The sequence below is a fragment of the Dipodomys merriami genome, unplaced genomic scaffold (assembly GCF_024711535.1).
Source record: "Dipodomys merriami isolate MVZ:Mamm:240054 unplaced genomic scaffold, mDipMer1.0.p SCAF_100, whole genome shotgun sequence".
Classification (NCBI taxonomy): domain Eukaryota; kingdom Metazoa; phylum Chordata; class Mammalia; order Rodentia; family Heteromyidae; genus Dipodomys; species Dipodomys merriami.
In genome coordinates this window covers 2,938,239-2,958,576 of record NW_027202272.1, presented here as the reverse complement: position 1 = coordinate 2,958,576, position 20,338 = coordinate 2,938,239, and positions in this window count along the sequence as shown.

Sequence of the window (20,338 nt, the reverse complement as noted above, 5' to 3'; positions counted from 1 at the left end):
AGAGAGAGAGAGAGAGAGAGAGAGAGAGAGAGAGAGAGAGGCTATCTGTGCTTAATACCTATTTCAATATCCTTGGCGAGTAATGCATATTTTTATCAAGAAATAAAGAGGAAAACTTCAAACTCTAACTCTGATGGAGTAGCTAGGATCAATCTATACTTCCTACCATAAACAATCACAAAAGTGGAAGCTATGTGAAACTATATATGTATATAAATGTATATATAATATAAATATGTAGGCATATATATGTATATTCACATATACAATGTGAATATATAAGGTATAATATATATATATATATATATATATATATGTATACAGAGGGAAAAATAGAAATACATAGTATTTGAAGGAATAAAAACCAATACCTTCCCAATTGTGATTGAAAGCATGAACCCTTCCATGCAGGAATCTATCAGCTCAAAAAAGTCAATTAACTTAATTACACAGGTCCACATTAAGACACATTCTAATTAAACAAAAAAAAGAAAACCTCCCAAAGCATAAAGACACAACTCATTACACGCAAGTAATCTTCAATGATATTAAGACAAATTTCTCATCAGAAACTAGATTCACTATTAGACAGCAAGGGCAACAAATTTAAAGTGTTAAAAGGACAGATCTAAAACCCACCTTTCTAACAAATATACTTCCTCCAGGAGGGATTTTTTTGGGGGGTCCAATCGTGGGGCCTGAACTCTGGGCCTGGGTGCTGCCCCTCAGGTCTTCAGCTCAAGGCTAGCGCTCTACCACTTGAGCCACAGCACCACTTCCGGCTTTTTTTCTTTTTGCTTATGTGGTGCTGCAGAATCGAACCCAGGGCCTCAGGCATGCAAGGCAAGCGCTCTACCACTGAGCCACCTTCCCAGCCACCAAATATACTTCCTCCAAATGTAGAGATGAGCTAAGAACCTACCGATGGCTCAGTCCTATAATCCTAACTACTCAGGAAGGTGAATTGTGAGGGTGGTGGCTCAAAGCCACCCTGGAACTGGTCCCCTCAGGAGGAAGTTGTAGGACACAGCTGTTCTTGAGAAGGACGAAGGCCTTTATGCAGTGCTATTGCTGAAAAAAGACATTGGATAAGGTGGCCATCAAGAATGGAGGCTATTAGCTAGTGTCTCCAGAGAAGCAATTTATAAGATTCAGTAGTCCTCTAGAAAATCAGAGGGTTTTGACCACTGTCCTAGTGGTTTCAGAAATGCCACGAGAATGACCAGAGCAACCTCAAGCCACATGGATTCCTTAGCAAGTCTTTGAGTCCTAAGAGCTAGAGTGTCAATGTTGGCAGGCTGTGATTGGTCCGCTATTTCTCTGACCTCACTGGCCCAGACTCTGATTGGTCCATTTCTTCTATAACATCACTATGCCTGGTTGTGATTGCTCCATTGTGTGAGGTCATGAAGGATGTATAGGAAGCCACTGTGCTCCAACCTATGTCAGTTAACAGAGCTTGGAGCTCTTGGTTGATGACCCGCTGGACTGAATCAAAGTTAAATGATTTTTTCGGTAGTGGGGACTGGCTGTTATTTGGATTTTGGTATTTCTTTTTACTCTTTCTGGGTTTTCCTTTATTTAATTTAATTTATTTAGATAGACTTGCTACCTGCCATTGTAGCAGAAGGATGGAAGTACAGAAAGAATCGATCTCAAGCTCCTTGAAGGAAGAGATCATTAAACAATACCAGAAGAAAGAGCTCTTCGACACCGGTACCTATAGAAAAGTGAAGCTGGCCCATTCCCTCCTCACAGACAAGGATGTGGCATTTAAAACACTCTGGAAGTGAGAGTCCTCATCATTGGACAAAGAATGAGGTGGACATTTTTAAGAAGGTATGGCACAAACACATCATCAGGTTGTACTAGGTAATAGAGAAGGAAGAGTATGTGTATCTCATCATGGAACTGGCCACTAGGGGATACCTCCTGGGGTGGATCTGAAAATTCTGCCACCTGTATGAGGATGAAGCCAGGAGGCTTGTCACACATGTTGTAAGTGCTGTTCACTACTTACACCAAACAAAATCATACACGAAGACCTCAAGTCCAACAATATCCTTTTGGACACCAAAGACAGTATCAAGGTCAGTGGCTCACCCTGGGGCAGTTGCTAATGAATGTATGTGGTACAGTGCTATTCCATTCCCCTGAAATGTTCTTGGAAGAAATGATGGCCTGGTGCAGGTGTCTCACACCTGTAATCCTAGCTATTCAGGAGACCGAGATCTGAGGATAATGGTTCAAAGCCAGCCCGTATGGCTCTACCCTCTGAGCAGACTCAAACTTATATCAAAGACTAATTTTGGTAGGAAATGGCAGAGGATAGAAGTGGCTAGCAAAATAGCTACCATTCTTCTCAGAACAAGCTGCTAAATGTGGGCCCAGATGAATAGGTTTATAAAATGTGAGGTGTGCATAAATTATGACTCATCCAAAAAAGGCTGCAATTAATATATGTCTGTCATGGATGGACACAAAATAATCTATTTATGTGAAATATATTGACTAAATTTCATAAGGGAAAAAAGGAAGATTAAAATTTCTGGGGCTGGGGGACGGTGGCTCACACCTGTAATCCTAACTACTCAGAAGGCTGAGATCTGAGGATCACAGTTGAAAGCCAGCCCAGGCAGGAAAGTATGTGAGACTATTATCTCCAATAAAACACTAGAAAACCAGAAATGGCGCTGTAGTTCAAGCGGTAGAGAACTCGCCTTGAGCTGAAGAGCACAGAGACAATGCCCAACCCAGAGGTCAAGCCCCATGACCGACCAAAAACAAAACAAAACAAAACAAAATTTTCTGGTGCATTTCATTGTGTGGATTCCATCGGTATTGAAAGGAAAGTTCACAAGCAGAGGTAATGGTAAAAAAAAAAGTAGTGTGGATATAATTAATGTCACTGAATTCTATACCTAGCAAGCATGAGGCCCTGTGTTCAAACCCCTGAACTTCCAAAAAATGCTAAATCTTCCTTCTGTTACCTACCTTAAGTGGTAGGTGCTCTTCTACTGTTATGATTGTATTGCTCAGAGCTTCTCTGGTGGATGTTTATTCATGCTTTTACACATAATCCATTATTTGAATATTGATTCTAAGTTTTAAAGTGTAATTTGTATATTAAAATAAGGGCAAAGCCTGTATTTCTAATTCAAGAGGCTAAAGCAGGAAGGTGCCTATTCAGTCAAGGCTGCATAGAGAGGTTCTTCCTAAATCCCCATGCTACTGCTGAAACCGGAGGGACAATTGATTGTAAGCAATTACAAGTGAGAGATAAGGTTCTGATCATATTACGTTTTGGTCATGTCAGTTTGGATTTAATATTTACATAAATATTAAAAGTTTTCCTTTTCCCCTTACTCTCAGTATGTCATTTTGAAACTTTGTAGTATGTTTTTTTTGCTGCACTTAAAAAAAAGTTTTCCTTTGTATCATATTAAACATGATTTTTTCTGTATTACAATTTATTATTTATTTTTGAAATTTTTATGTTTTTTTTCTCTAACTAGGGACTGACCACTGTCTCAGAGATTTTGTTCAGTTCTGCCAATTGAGCCACAGCTCAACTTCCAGCTTCTTTCTTTTTGAAGAGTCTCTTGAGAATCCCAGCACTACTAAGGAAGCTGAAATCTGAGGATCTTGGTTTGAAGCCAGTATGAACAGCAAAGTCTGAGGGTTTTTTTAATTATTATTATTTTGCCATTGGTTATGGGCCTGAAAACTAGGCTTTGGCGCTGTCCATCAGCATTCCAGCTTAAGGTTAGTGCTCTATCAACTGAGCTGCAGCAACATTGTTGGCTTTTCTTGCTTATGTGGTTATGAGGAATCAAACCCAGGTCCACATACATGCAAGGCTAGCATCCTACCACTGAGCCAACTTCCCAGATGAAGTCTGAGATTCTTATCTCCAATTAATCACCAAAAAGCTTGGGGTTGTAGTACTCTAGACTTGAGTAAAACAGGGCAAGTTCAACCCCTAGTACTGGTAAATACATACACAAATCTCATGGACTTTCTTGCTAGTGCTGGCTTTGAACTGCGGCCTGTGTAGCTAGAATCTACAGGCATGAGCAACCAGCCTCTGACATTTTAAAATTTTTACTCAGCTCTTTCTTGACTTCAACCTCAATGCCTTTTAATTGCGGTCAGTAGACCTGATCTCTGGGCCTCATTGCTGTTTCTTATATATTTTTAAGGAGGGTGGAGTTGAACCCTCGGCCTGAGTGCTGTCTTTGAGCTCTTCAGCTTAAGGCAAATGCTCTACTATTTCAGCCACAGAGCCACTTCAGGCTTTCTGGTGGTTAATTGGAGATAAGTTCTCATTAACTTTCCTTTGCAGGTTGGTTTTGAACCATGATTTTCATATCTCAAACCCCTGAATATCTAGGATTACAAGGTAGAGTCTCAGCGCCCTTATGTTTATTAGTTTTTTGACTCAAGTATTATGTTTTACAACTCAACCATAGCTCCACTCCTAGCTTTTTGCTGGCTTATTACACATAAGATTTTAATGTACTTTTCTGGATAGTCTGGCTTCAAACCATGATCCTCAGATTTCAGCTTCCTGAAGTGCTCTGATTATAGACAACAAACGTTTAAAAACGTTAATATGTTATTTTTTTCCAATTTTTCTTTTTAAAAATTTCCTTGTTTGTTATTTTTGTTTATGTGCTAGTCCTGGGGCTACAAATCAGGGCCTGGATTCAATACCAGAGCTTTATCTTCAAGACTAGTCGCTTACCACATGAGCCAAAATATAACTTGTGGCTATACTTGTTTTGTCTTGGTGCTTGAAATAAGGCCCTGAGTGCTGTCCTAGAAAGTGATTGCACAGTTTTCCACTTGAGTCACAGCTCAACTCCAGCTTTTTTAAAATTCTTGGTAGCTAATAGGAGATAAGAGTCTTATGCAAAGCCAAGCATGGATAGGTTTTTTGAAATCTGAGGATCATGGTTCAATACCAACCAAGGCAAGAAAGTGCATGAGAATCTTAGCTCCCATTAATCAATGAAAAGCTGGGAGTGGTGGATCTCTAACCTTGAACAAAACAGCACAAGTTCAAGCCATAGGACAGCACACTGATGCACACACAGAGAAAGCCTCATGGATTTTCTTGCATGGGCTAGCTTTGAAGCATGATCCTCAGATTTCAACCTCCCTTCATCTTCTCTTCTTTGAAAATTTTATTGGTCCTGTGGCTTGACCTCTAACTCTGGGGCTTATATCTTACCTTTTACACTCAAGGCTGATGCTTTTACAACCTCAGCCACAGCTCAAGGTTTTGTGCTGTGTAGATGAAGATGAGTCTCAAGCACATTCCTGCCCATGCTGATTTGACATTGCAATCATCAGAAGTCAGCCTCTTGTATAGTAAGGATTACACACATGACCAGAAACATTTGGGTCATTTTAACACTTTAATATGTGCTTGCTTCCACCTTCTTTTCTTATTTTCTTCATTTTTGCTTGTCCTAGGAGTAGAAATTGAAGCACAGATGCTGTTTTAGTGCATATATGGGACTAACCATAACATTTGGCTTTTGGGTGGAAGATAATTGGAGACAAGAGATTCATGTAGAGGTAGGCCAGATTCGGGAAGCTGAACATTGAGGAAAGTCCTTAATACTCTTTTCTCCAATTAACCACTAAAAATCTGAAAGTAAGTAGGTCATTGAAGAAAACAGTGCAAGTTCAAACACAAGGATTGGCACAGAGAGAGATACAGAGAGACAGAGAGACAGAGAACAAAGACAGAGAGAGATATATAGAGAGAGACAAAGAGAGAGATAAAGAGAGAGGGATCTTCTGAACTCATATAACTGAGCTGAGCTTTAAACAGTATCCTCAAATTTCAGCCTGAGTAGCTAGAATCACAGATATGAGCCAACAATGATTGGTCCATTGAAACCTCTGGTATTGCCTCTTTCTTCTCTTCTTCTAACCTTCTTTTCATTTATTTCATTATTTTTGTGTTTGTTGGTCCAGGAGCTTGAACTCATGCAAGGCCTGACCTGATACATGAGGTGAAATCTGCCTATCATAGTTTGAAAGCAGCCTGAGCAAGAAAGTCCATGAAACTCTTATTTCCATTCAATCAAAAAAAAATCCTATCTCCAGTGTGGCTACCACACACAAAACAGTCTCCTGGAATTTCTTTTTATTTTTTTTCCTTTTATTTTATTGTGAAAATACTGTACAGAGGGGTTACAATTACATGGGCAAGATAATGAGTATATTTCTTATCAAGAATTGTAGCCTCCTCCTTTGTTTCCTCTTCCCATCCCTTCCCATCCTCTCCCTGCCCCCCCCCCAGGCAATCATCCCTGCTCTCCCTCCCCTCCCCCAGCACCAAAGTTGTAAAGGTCGTTTTTGACATAACGACTTGTACATCTCATGGTTGCAATGGGTCCACGTGTATCCCTGTTTAAACAATTTGTTTTTCCCCTTCCCCTCCACAAATTATACCGACATCAAATACAGTGAAAGCAGGGGTTATACTGTGGGGGAGAGACATATAAAGCAACAAAGAAATAATCTTATATATGTGTTAGAAACAATTGCATGAAAGAAAAAAAAACATTTGAATACATATCTTAGGGTTCATTTTCCTAACATCACCTTATCTGACCTTTTCTGCTTGACTCAGTACACAATGGAATTCTATGCCTCCGTCAGAAAGAATGACATTGCCCCATTTGTTAGGAAATGGAAAGACTTGGAAAAATTATATTCAGTGTAGTAAGCCAGGCCCAAAGGAACATGGGTCCCATGGTTTTCTGGAATTTCTTGACTGGGTTTGCCTTTACACTGGATCTTATATTTCAACCTCCTGCTTTTCTAGAATTACAGACATGAGCCAACAGGCCAAGGTTCTCTACTTCAATCATTTAATTGTCTTATTGTAATCCTGAGGCTGGATCTCTGAGCCACGGCACTGTTTCATAGGTTTTTCCTCAGGGCTGATACTTTCCAACTACAAGCACATCCTCATTTCTGACTTTTTTTTGCTGATTAGTTGGAGACTTAGGCACATCCCTGCCCAGGTTGGCTATGAACAACAACCTTTATATTTCAGGTTTCTGAATCATTAGGATTAAACACACCAAACAAAAATTCATGGATAATTTTGAAACTTTAATTGGATTTTCTCACAAATTTTTTCCCCAAGCCTTGAGGCTTGAAATCAGGGCTTGGGCACTGTTCCTGAGCTTCTTTTACTGAAGGTGAGGACTCTATTACTGGAGCCACAGTGCCACTTCCAGCCTTTCCTATTCATGGGGTACTGAGGAAACAGACCCAGGAATTCAAACATGCCACGCAAGCACTCTATCACTAAGCCATATTTCCTGCCATTCTTACACCTTTTATTTGTATTTTTATTTCGTTGTGTATGCTGGTCCTGGGTCTACAAATCAGCCCAGGTGCTATCCCCGAAGGGTTTACTCAAGACTAGCAAGTTAAGACATGAGCCACCACACAACTTGTGGCTATTTTTTGATGTGGTTTGGTTTTAAGTACCTACTTAGTGTTGAGTATATGAATTCTTCTATCTGGGCTGGCTTTCAACTGTGAGCCTCAGATTTGAGCCTCCTAAGTAGCTACCATCTCAGGTGTTTGCCACCTATGCTTGGCTCATTTTAAACTGTGAAATTGGCTCTTTCTTCTCCCACCCTCCTCCACATTTATTTTATTCTCTGTATGTGTGTTGGCCCTGAAGTTATTATCAAGGTCTGGGTGCTGTTTCAGAAATTATTTTCTCATTTCTGCCATTGGAGCCACAGCTCAATCGCCAGGTTTTATTTTTCTTCCTTTTGGAGATGAGTCTCATATAAAGCCCAGCAAGACTCAGGAGGCTGAAATCTGAGTATCACAGTTTGAAGCCAGCCTGAACAGGAAAGTTCATGAGATTCTTTTCATCAACTACCAAGATGCTGGGAGTGGTAGAGCTCCTACACAAATTCAAGCCCTAGCTTGTCACAAAGAAAAAAAGCCCCATGGCCTTTCCAGTTTGGACTGGCCTTTAAATACTGTCTTCAAATTCAGCCTCCTGAAAGCTAAAATTATCAGCATGAACCACCAGCACCAGGCTTATTTTTAAATCTCAAATGGTCATTTCTTCTCTTCTTTCAGTTTTGTTTTTGGTCGACTTTGGGCTGAATTATGGACCAGGAATCCGTTTCCCAAATTTTCGCCATATTTCAGTACTTTACAACTACTATCACACCTTCATTTCCAGCTTTTGCTGGGTAGTTGAAGATAAGAATTTCAATCACTTTCCTACCCAGGCTGGCTTTGAGTTGTGATCCTCATATTTCAACTTCCTCAGTAGCTAGGAATACACAAATAAACCAACAACCCATGGCTCATTTTGAAATGATAATTTTCTCTTTCTCTCATCTTTAATAACTTGTACTCTTTTTTCTTTATTTTTCTATACCACATGAACCAGAGCACAGCTAGTGTCATATTTTTGGTAACAAATGAAACATGGCTTCTCCTACCTGGGCTGGCCTTCAATGGTGATCCTCAGATTTCATCCTCCTGAGTAGCTACCATCTCAGGTGTTTGCCACCTATGCTTGATTTATTTAAACCTCTGTCATTGGATCTTCCTTCTGCACTTCCAGCCTCTCTTTCTTTAATCCTTCTGTGATTGTCCTGGGGCTTGAACTCAGGGCCTTGTTGCTTTCCCAGAAACTGATTGCCCAACTCTGCCACTTGAGCCATAACTCAATTCCCAAGCTTTTTTTTTTCCTTTTGACAATTAATTGGAGTTAAGAGTCTGAGGAAAGCCTACCATGAATCAAGCCAGGCTGCGAAGGAAAGTCAATGAGACCATGACCTCCAATTAACCATTGAAAATCTTGAAGTGGTAGAGCTTTGTCCTTGAACAAACCAGCACAAGTTCAAGGAGGCACACACAAGCTGCAAGATGGCACACAGATGAATACATACCAGAACATCTCATGGATTTTCTTGCATGCATTAACTTTGAATTGTGGATCCTCAGATTTCAGTCTCTCTTCTTCAGCTCTCCTTTGTATTGATTGTTTGTCATTTGTAATTTTTAGTGGCCCTGCAGCTTGACCTCTGGCTCTGGGGAATGTTCCTTAGCTTTTTAACTGAAAGCTGTTGCTTTACCACCTCAGCTCCAGCTAAGGGCTTTGTGCTAGGTAGCTGGGATAAGCATCTCAAGCACGTTCCTACCCAGGCTGAGTTGATACCACAATCCTCAGATGTCAGTCTCTTGTGTAGTTAGGATTATCCACAGGACCAACAACCCTTGTGTCATTTTAAAACTTTAATATGTGCTTGCCACTTACTTCTTTGTTAACTTTTTATTTTTTGCATGTGTGTGCTGTTCCTGGGTCTACAAATTGGGGCTCATATTCTGTCCTAAAAGTTTTTATTCAAGGATATCCTCTATTACATGAGAAACATCATAACTTTTTGGCACTTTTTTGGGGGATTGATTAATTAAAGACAAGAATCATGGACTCTCCTGCCTAGGCTGGACATGAACCATCATCCTCAGATTTCAGGCTCTTGAATAGCTAGTAAAACATGTATGAGCCATTGATGCTTGATTGATTTAAGCCTTTGTCACTCGCTCTTCCTTGGTTACTTCTACTCTTCTTTCTTTCTTCTGTGCATGTCCTGGGGCTTGAACTCAGGGTCTGCATGCAGTTCCAGAAAATATTTGCCCAGTTTGCCACTTAAGCCACAGCTCAACTTCCAGCTAAATAAGGTAGCTGAAATCTGAGGACCATGTTTCAAAGCCATCCTGGGGCAGGAAAATCCATGACATTCTTATCTCCAATTCACCACCCAAAAGCTGGGAATGCTAGGGCATTAGGCAAAGGATATTACAGAAACACACACATCACACATAGAAACACAAACACACACACACAAACATTCACACATACACACACATACACACACAAAGTCTCCTGGACTTTGCTTTTTGGGTTGGCCTTGAAACCTTATCCCAAGATTTTTGTAACCAGGGATCAACTACAGCCATGATCAACAAACACCAGGCTTATATTTAAATTTACAATTGGCCTTTCTTCACTTCTCCTACAATTTTTTAGCACTAAGAATTGAACTCTGGGTGGGCAGTTTTTTTAATTAGCTTTTGCACCAAATACAGTGCTTTACATATACAGTCATATCTACACTTCCAGCTTTTGGCTGGGTAGTTGGGGTAGTTTCATGTACTTTCCTGCCCAGTCTAGCTTTGAACCTAGAATGGATAGGAATGCACACATGAACGAACTTAAACCTTGGTTTTCTTTTTCCCATCATTTTTTAAGTCGTGTTGGTATTTTTTTGTTTATTTTGAAATGTATGTCTAGGACTTCAACACAGGGCCTAGGTTGTGTCCCAAAGTTTCTATTTGAGACTAGCACTCAACCAAATGAGCCAAAGTACAAAGTGTAGCTTATTTTTAGTGGCAAATTAGATATATGAGTCTCATGGACTCTCCTGCCTGGGCTGACCATGAACCGTGAGCCTTAGATTTAATTCTCCTGAAGACCTTGTACAACATGTGTGAGAAACCATTGTTTGATTCATTTCAACCTCTGTTACTGACTCTTCCTTGTGTACTTCTATCCTCTTTTTCTTTCTTCTGTGTTTGTCCTCCAGCTTGAATTCAGGGTCTGGGTGCTGTCCCAGAAATTTTCCCAGTTCTGACAGTTGAACCACAGCTAAACTCCAGGATTTTTTTTCTGTTTTGGTGTTTAATTAGAAATGAATATAAAGTAGAGCCAGACCGGATTTATGAGGCTGAAATCTGAGAATCAAAGTTGGTGCCAGCCTGGGCAGGAAAGTACATGATATCTGCAATTATAACCACTAAAAAGCTGAGATTAGTAGAGCTTTGAGCAAAACAGTACAAGCTAAAGCACAGGACTCACACACAGACATGCTTACACACACACAAGTCTTATGGACTTTCCTACTCGGTCTGGCCTTTAAATATTATCCACACATTTTAGTCTCTTGAGTAAACAGAATTAGTTATGAACCACCAGTGATGGGCTGATTTGCTCATTGCAGCCTCAGTTATTGTTTTTTTCTTTCTCTTCTAGTCTTCTTTGCATGTATTCATTTCATTTTTTGTGAGTGTGCTAGTGCTGGAGCCAGAACTCATGCAAGGCCTGGCTTGTTTCAGGAGGCTGAAATCTGACCATCATGGTTCAAAGCCAGGCTGAGCAGGAAAGTCTCAGATCCTTACCTCCAATTAACTGCCAAAAATCTGGGAGTACTACAGTTCTAGCCCCAGGATGGCCCACAAGCAACTGTCTTCTGGACTTTCCTGCTAGAATTGGCCTTTACACTGGATACCCATATTTCTGCCTCCTGGAGAATTACAGGCATGAGTCACCAGCCCCAGGTTCTCTTCTTATTTACATTTTTGTGATCCTGAGGCTGGATCTCTGAGCAAGGGCACTGTTTCATAGCTTTCTCACTCAAGCCTGGTGTTTTACAACTCCATCACAGATATATTACTCTATTCTTGTTTATTTGTTTTGCTGGTGATTTGAAGATGAGAGACCATAGCCCTCAGATTTAATCTATCTTAGTATTTAGGATTACACACAAAAGGAAGTGGCACTTTAGCTCAAGTGGTAGAGCACTAGCCTTGAACTGAAGAGCTGAGGGACAGCGCTCAGGCCCAGAGTTCAAGCCTTACAACCGACCCAAAAAAGAGGATTACACACAAAAACCAAAAACTCATGACTCATTTTGAAAATTTAATTGGATTTTCTTATACATTTTTAAATTTCTACATGTATGCTGGGCTTGGAGCTATAAATCAGACCCTAGGTATTGTCCCAGTTGCTTTTTAATTTGCCTGTCATGGAGCCTGAACTCTGGGCCTGGGTGCTGTCCCTCAACTCTTCAGCTTGAGGCTAGAGCCGTACCACTTGTGATACTGGGCCACTTCTGGTTTTTCCTGCTTATGTGTTGGTGAGGAATTGAGGCCAGGGCCTCATGCATTCAATGCAAGCACTCTCCCACTAAGTCACCTTCCCAGCCCCCTCCCAGTACATTTTGAATACTAGCCCTCTAATATGTGAGCCACAGCACAATTCAGAGCTTTAAAAAAAACTATAGTTGGCTAATTAGAGTAGAGTTCATGGACTCCCCTGCCATGGCTGGCCTTGAGTACTGACCCTCAGATGTGAGACCCTTGAGTAAGTACAGTAACAAGTGTAAGCTAACTCAATGTAGCTCATTTTAACCTCTGAAATCGGCTCTCCCTTTTCTTCTTCCACATTTCTTTTCATTTATTTATTTTATTCTTTTGTGTGCTGGTCCTGGAGCTTGATCTCAAGGTGTGGGTGCTGTCCCAGAAATCATTGTCTCATTTCTGCCATTGGAGCCACATCTCAACCCCAGGTGCTGTTGTTTTTTTCTTCTTTTTGCTGATTCATTGGAGATAAGTGTCTCATGCAAAGCACAGAATGTCTCAGGAAGCTGAAATCTGATTATCAGTTTGAAGTCAGCCTGCACAGAGAATTCCATGAGACTCTTTACCTCCAATTAGCTGGTAGTCATCCCACCGATTAGCTGAGAATAATAGAACACCAGCCTTGAATAAAGTAGAACAAATTCAACCCCCATGACTGGCACACACAGAAAAAATGTCCCATGTACTTTATTGCATGGGCTTGATTTTAAATGTTATTTTCTGATGAGTTCTGGGAAGATGGCTGAGGAGAAGCTGGAGGCTAAACAAGCTCTCACATAGAAAGCAATTTTAGTGTTCCAACAAACAGTCCTAAGCCAGAGAATCACACCAAGTGTGCCATCACAGGACAGAGAGTTAGGCCAGAGAAGGAAAATCCAGGCAAGGAGATAGATATGAGCACTTGCCAGTGGCGGCAACAGCGACAGCCATAACCGCCATACCTGCAACACAGAGAGTCTGGGACTTAAGCGCCAGATGTCACAAGTGAGAGGTTTCTACTCAACACCAGCAAGAACTGACAAGGAGCACGCACACATCTTCATCCTGAAGTTCACAGACCAGAGATGAGCCAAGAATCAAGACTCTTGTGTAAGTAGAAGCCTGACCTCCTCACTCCTTCTCAGGGAGCAGAGGAGGGAAGGCCAACCCTCCCCCCCATTACCAGAGATCTCCATCTTGGATACTGACAAAGCGTGGCTGTGTAGCTAGCTCCAACTCAGGCCTTGGAAGAAAACAAGAGTCATTTAGTAGGTCACAGGAACCTAAGCTGACCTGCCAGGCTCAGCTCCTCCCTAGGAAAAGTCACCCAGCTTGAGCAGCCAGCCCCAGGAGAGGCTTTCTTCACTGGGTAAACAGAACCAAAGGCAGCCCCTCCCTACAGCAGCCTTGACAATCAATTGAAATTCAGTAAACATAAACCCTGAGAATGGCTCCAGGCTGGGCTCTGTGAGTTTCTCAGAAGCTAAATCCTCAGGGAAAAGCTTCTGTTTGGTAAAAGGCCTCAACTTTACCCAGAACCTAGCCTCATCACAGCATCTCCAAATTCGATGAAACAGCCATGTCCCCCTTTTGTGAAACTCAAAGTAGATCTCTGTCCAATTGAACTACCCTGGGAGGAGGATCACAAAATCCTTGGTAAAGCAGAGCATTTTTCTGCATGCTCAAACAAATTGACTAATGAAACCATCCAAACCACAGGAAAATCAAACACCACAAGCAGACCAGATAAACAAACAAGAGACTGGATATGAATAATAGGGAGATACAGGATCGTCCCATCCCCCCAAAAAATCAAATTCTCTTTATTTGTAGTTTTTTATAAAAAAATGTTTCTAAACCTTTTTTTAAAAATTTTAAATTAAATTTTTTTTGTTTTCTATTAACTTTTTTCTTCCTCTTATAATTTTTATTTTGGGGTTATACGTGTATGTATTGTTTTCTTTTTTAATTATTTTATTTTGTTCTTTTTTCTTTTTTTGTGAACATGCTGTACAGAGGGGTTACAATTACATGGGCAAGATAATGAGTAAAATTACTATCAAGCATTGTAGCCTACTGCTTTGTTTACCCTTCACATCCCTTCCCAGCCTCCCACCGCCCTCCCACCCAATCCTTCCCCCTCCATGCTGCCACATGACATGACAACTTGTATTTCTCATTGCTGCAATGTGTCCACCTGTGTCCTTATTTAAACGGTTTATTTTTCCTCTACCCCTCCACAAACTATACTAACATCACATAGAGTGAAAGCAGGGGTTATACTGTAGGGGAGGGACATACAAAGCAACAAAGAAATAATTTTAAAAATATGTTACGAACAAATGCATGAAAGAAAAAAACATTTAAATACATATCTTAGGGTTCATTTTCCTAACTTAATCTAATCTGACCTTTTCTGCATGACTCATACATGTACTAGATATTGCAAATAAGGGAAACCATGGGACATATGTTTCTTTGGGCCTGGCTTACTTCAATGAATGTATTTTTTTCCAAGTCTTTCCATTTCCTAACAAATGGGGCAATGTCATTCTTCTGATGGAGGCATAGAATTCCATTGTGTATATATACCACATTTTCTTGATCCATTCATCTACTGAGGGGCATCTGGGTTGGTTCCATATCTTAGCTATGGTAAATAATGCTGTAATAAACATAGTTGTGCTGGCAGTTTTAGTGTGGTCTTTTTTGTAAACCTTTGGGTAAGTGCCCAAAATGGGGATTGCTGGGTCATAGGGGAGCTCTATGTGGAGTCTTTTGAGGAACCTCCATACTATTTTCCAAAGTGGTTGAACAAGTTTACACTCCCACCAACAATGAAGTAAGGTTCCCTTCTGTCCACATCCCCTCCAGCATCTGTTGTTATTAGAGTTCTTAATTTTTTCCATTCTAACTGGGGTGAGGTAGTATCTCAATGTTGTTTTGATTTGCATTTCTTTTATGGCTAGGGAGATTGAGCATTTCTTCATGTGTCTATTGGCCATCCTTTCTTCTTCAGAGAAGTTTCTCTTTAACTCTTTAGCCCACTTAGTTATTGGGCAGTTGTTTCTTTGAGGATTTGTTGTTGGGAGATTTAATTTTTTGAATTCCAAGTATGGTTTAGATATGAGACCCTTGTCCGTTGTATGGCTAGTGAAGATCTTCCAGATCCGTGGGCTTTCTATTGATCTAGCTGGCTACGTCCTTTGCCATGCAGAAGCTCTGCAACTTCCTGCAATCCCATTTGTCCAACCTTTCTTTGATTTGTTGTATTTAGGGGTCTCTATTAAGAAAATTTCTGCCTGCTCTAAGGAGACCTAGGGTTTCCCCTATTCCATCCTGTAAAGTTTTCAGAGTGTCTGCTTTGACTCCGATGTCTTTGATCCATTTGGAGTTGATTCTAGTGCAAGGTGATAGGTAAGTATCTAGCTTTAGTTTTCTCCAAGTAGTTAACCAATTTTGCCTGCACCATTTGCTGAAGAGGCTGTCTTTCTTCCATTCTATTTTTTGAGCTCCCTTATCGAAGATAAGATGGCTATAAGTCTGGAGGTTTATTTCTGGGTTTTCAATTCTATTCCATCGGTCCTGAGGTCTGTTCTTGTTCTAGTGCCAAGCTGTTTTGATTGCTATGGCTTTATAGTAGAGTTTGAAATTTGATATTGATATTCCTCCAGCAGCGTTCTTTCCATTGAGTAGCGTTTTTGCTATCCAGGCTCTTTTATTGTTCCATATGAATTTTTGGATTGCCTCTTCTATTTCCTTGAACAATGAGGTGGAAATTTAATCGGTATCGCATTGAATTTGTAGATAGCATTGGGCAGTATTGCCATTTTCACGATGTTAACCTTTCCAATCCAGAAGCTTGGGAATTTTTGCCATTTTCTAAGTTCTGTTTTGATTTCCTTTTTCAAGTTTTTAAAATTTTCATCATAGAGATCCTTCACTTCTTTGTTTAAGTTAATTCCTAGGTATTTTATTATTTGTGGGGCTATTACAAATGGAGTTGCTTTCCTAATTTCAGCCACACTTTTCTCATTTTTGGCATACAGAAAAGCCATTGATTTTGGGGGGTTAATTTTATACCCTGCAACTTTGCCAAAGTTTTGAATCAGCTTGAGTAATTTAGAAGTAGAGTCTATGGGATTCTTTAAATAAAAGATCATGTCATCTGCAAAGAGGGAGAGTTTCATTTCTTCTTTCCCTATTTGGACCTCCTTTATGTTTGCATCTTCTCTTATTGTTGTAGCTACGCATTCTAATACTAGCTTGAAGAGAAGTGGAGAGAGTGGACATCGTTGTCTTGCTCCTGAGTTAAGAAGAAATGGCTTTAGTTTTTCATCATTAAGTATAATGCTGGCTGTAGGATTGTCATATACAGCCTTTATTGTATTGAGGAAAGTCCCATGGATTCCTAATTTTTCCAAAACCTTCATAATAAAGGGGTGTTGGATCTTGTTGAATGCTTTTTCTGCATCTATTGAGATAACCGTGTGGTTCTTTTCCTTGCTCCTGTTGATGTGATGAATAATATTAATTGATTTGCGTATATTGAACCAGCGTATATTTAATCCTGTTTGATCGTGGTGTATGATTTTTGGGATAAATTGTCGAATTTGATTGGCCAAACTTTTGTTGAGAAGTTTTGCATCAATGTTCATCAAAAAATAGGTCTATAGTTCTCTTTCTTTGATCATTCCCTTCCTGGTTTTGGGATGAGGGTAATGATGGCTTCATAGAATGTGTTCAGTATTGAACTTTCTCTTTCAATTTTATTGAAGAGTTGGAGGAGTATTGGTGTGAGCTCTGCTTTGGAGGCTGTGTAGAATTCCCCTGTAAAACCATCTGTTCCTGGACTTTTCTTAGCTGAGAGGTCTCATTTTGCTGTTTCTATTTCAATGCTTGATATTGGCCTGTTAAGATGTTTTAACTCATTTTGGTTTAGTTTTGACATGTCAATATTTGCTATGAAAAGGTCCATTTCTGCCAAGTTCTCAAAGTTATTAGCATAAAGTTTTGAGAAGTATTCCCTTATCATGTTTTGAATCTTGATTGTTTCCCTGGTGATGTTTCCATTCCCATCTCTGAGTTTATTTATTTGGGTGTGTTCTCTTCTTTTTCTGATAAGATTTGCTAAGGGTCTGTCAATTTTGTTAATTTTTTCGAAGAACCAACTCTTTGTTTTGTTGATTCTTTCTATAATTTTTTTGGCTTCTAATCCATTTAAATCTGATTTAATTTTAATTGTTTCTTTCCATCTACTGGATTGGGGTTTATCCTGCTGCTCTCTTTCAAGGAGGTTCAGATGTCTCATTAAATTGTTGGTTTCAGATCTCTCCAATTTGTTGATGTAGGAACTCAGAGCTATAAACTTGCCTCTGAGTACTGCCTTTGCTGTGTCCCAGAGGAGCTGGTAATTTGTGTGTTCATTTTTGTTGAATAGCATGAACATTTGAATTTCCTTTCTAATCCCTTCCATGACCCACTTGTGATTAAGCAGAGTGTTGTTCAAGCTCCATGTGTTACCAGCTTTTCTTTGGTGGCTTTTGGTGTTGAGTTCTAATTTTATTCCCTTGTGGTCAGATATAATGCATGGTATAAGTTCAGTGTTTCTGAATTTGGACAAGTTTGCTTTGTGTCCTAGAATGTGGTCTATTTTAGAAAATGTTCTATGTGCTGTTGAGAAAAAGTTGTATTCTGATGCTTCTGGGTGAAATATTTGATAGATGTCTGTTAAATCTAGTTGATTTATGCAGCTGTTTATATATGCAGTTTCTCTGTTGAGTTTTTGCCAAATTGATCTATCTATTGGGGAGAGTGGTGTATTAAAATCTCCTACAATTAATGTCTTTGGATCTATGTGGGATTTGAGGGAAAGTAGTGTTTCTTGGATAAATTTGGGTGCTCCGTTGTTTGATGAATATATATTTAGAATTGTAATATCCTCCTGAAGGAGAGATTTCTGAATATGTATATAATGACCTTCTTTATCACTTCTAACTAACTTTAATTTGAAGTCTATTTTATCTGATATTAAGACTGCAACTCCAGCATGTTTATGGAGGCCGATTGCTTGGGAGAATTTTTTCTAACCTTTCACAATGAAAATGTTTTTGTGCTCCTCAACTGAAAGAACACTGTTGGAGGAATTTCAATACTAAATTTCAAACTCTACTATTAAAGCTGTAGTAATCAAAACAGCTTGGTATTGGCATAAGAATAGACCTCAGTACCAATGGAATAGAATTGAAAACCCAGAAATGAACCTATAGACCTATAGCCATCTAGTCTTCGATAAGGGAGCTAAAACAATAGAATGGAAGAAAGACAGCCTCTTCAGTAAATGGTGCTGGCAAAATTGGTTAACTAATTGTAGAAAACTAAAGTTAGATCCTTATATATCACCCTGCACCAGAAGCAACCCCAAATGGATCAAAGACTTCGAAGTCAAAGCAGACACTCAGAAAACATTACAGGATGGAATAGGAGAAATGCTAGGCCTCCTTGGAGCATGCCGAAATTTTCTTAATAGAGACCCGGAAACACAACAAATCAAAGAAAGGTATGACCAATGGGATTGCATGAAGTTGCAGAGCTTCTGCTAGCAAGATCAATAGAAAACCCACGGATTGGGAGAACATCTTCACTAGCCATACAACAGACAATGGTCTCATATCTAAAATATACTTGAAACTCAAAAAATTAAATCCCCCAACAACAATTCCTCAAAGAAACAACTGCCCAATAAATAAGTGATCTAAAGACTTAAAAAGATACTTCACTGAAGAAGAAAGAACAATGGCCAATATACACATGAAGAAATGCTCAACATCCCTAGCCATAAAATAAATGCAAATGAAAACAACATTGAGATACTTCCTCACTCCAGTTAAAATGGCAAAAATCAAGAACTCTAACAACAACAGATGCTGGAGGGGATGTGGAGAGAAGGGAAGCTTACGTAATTGTTGGTGGGAATGTAAACTTGTTCAACCACTTTGGAAAGCAGAATGGAGATTCCTCAAAAGTCTTCACATAGAGCTCCCCTATGACCCAGCAATCCCACTTTTGGGCATTTACCCAAATGTTTTCAAAGAAGACCACACTAAAGCTCCCAGCACAACTATGTTTATTGCAGCATCATTTAACATAGCTAAGATATGGAACCAACCCAGATGCCCCTCAGTAGATGAATGCATCAAGAAAATGTAAACACAATGGAATTCTATGCCTCCATCAGAAAGAATGACATTGCCCCATTTGTTAGGAAATGGAAAAACTTGGAAAAATATTATATTAGGTTAAGTAAGCCAGGCCCAATTAAAGATAGGTCCATTGTTTCCCTTAATTGCAATATCTAGTATATGTATGAGTCAAGCAGAAAGGTCAGATAATGTGTTGTTTGGAAAATGAACACTTAGATATGTATTTTAATGTTTTTTTTCTTTCATGCATTGGTTTCTAACGCATTTCTAAGATTATCTCTTTGTTGCTTTGTATGTCCCTCCCCCAAAATATAACCCCGGCTTTCACTATATTTGATGTAAGTATAACTTTTGTAGGAGATGGGGAAAAAGACGTCTTTTAAGAATACAGGTGGACCTGTTGCAACAATGAGAAGTAGAAGTTGTCATGTCAAAAACGAGCTTTACAACGTTGTTGTGTGGAGGGGGGAGGATTGGGTGGGGGAGAGGGTAGGAAGGGATGTGAAGGGTAAACAAAGGAGGAGTCTGCAATGCTTGATAAGAAATATACACATTATCCTGCCCATGTAATTGTAACCCCTCTGTACAGTATGTTCACAAAAAAAAATGTTTTTGTTTTAATGGGCAAATTTCCTGAAGGCAGCAGAAAGAAGGATCATGGTTTTTAATTCAGTTAGACAGTCTATTTCATTTAATTGGAGAGTTAAGTCTGTTAATATTAAGAAATAGGACAGAGAGGTATTTGGGAGTTCCTGCCATTTTGTCCACTTTCTTGGAGGCTGTGGCAACTGTGTTCTCCCTATGGTTCTTGGATTCTCAGTTTGGGTGCAGTTTCTTGGCTTCTATTGTGGTCTTGTTGGTTTTCTATGTGTAGGGCATCTTTAAGAATCTTTTGTAGGGCTGGTTTGGTGCAGATGTGTTGTTTCAATTTTACTTTGCTATTGAAGTTTTTTATTTGGCCTTCAGTTATGAAGGAGAGTTAAGCTGGGTACAGTATTCTTTGTTGATATTTGTTTGTTTTTAGGGCACGGCACCCATCATTCCAGGCTCTTCTTGCTTTGAGTATTCTCAAGCTGCTCATGCAAATCCTGTATCAATTTTTGAGTAGCTTCCTCACACTCATGATTTTCCTGTATAAACCTTTGGATTGCCTCCTTTCTCTCCCT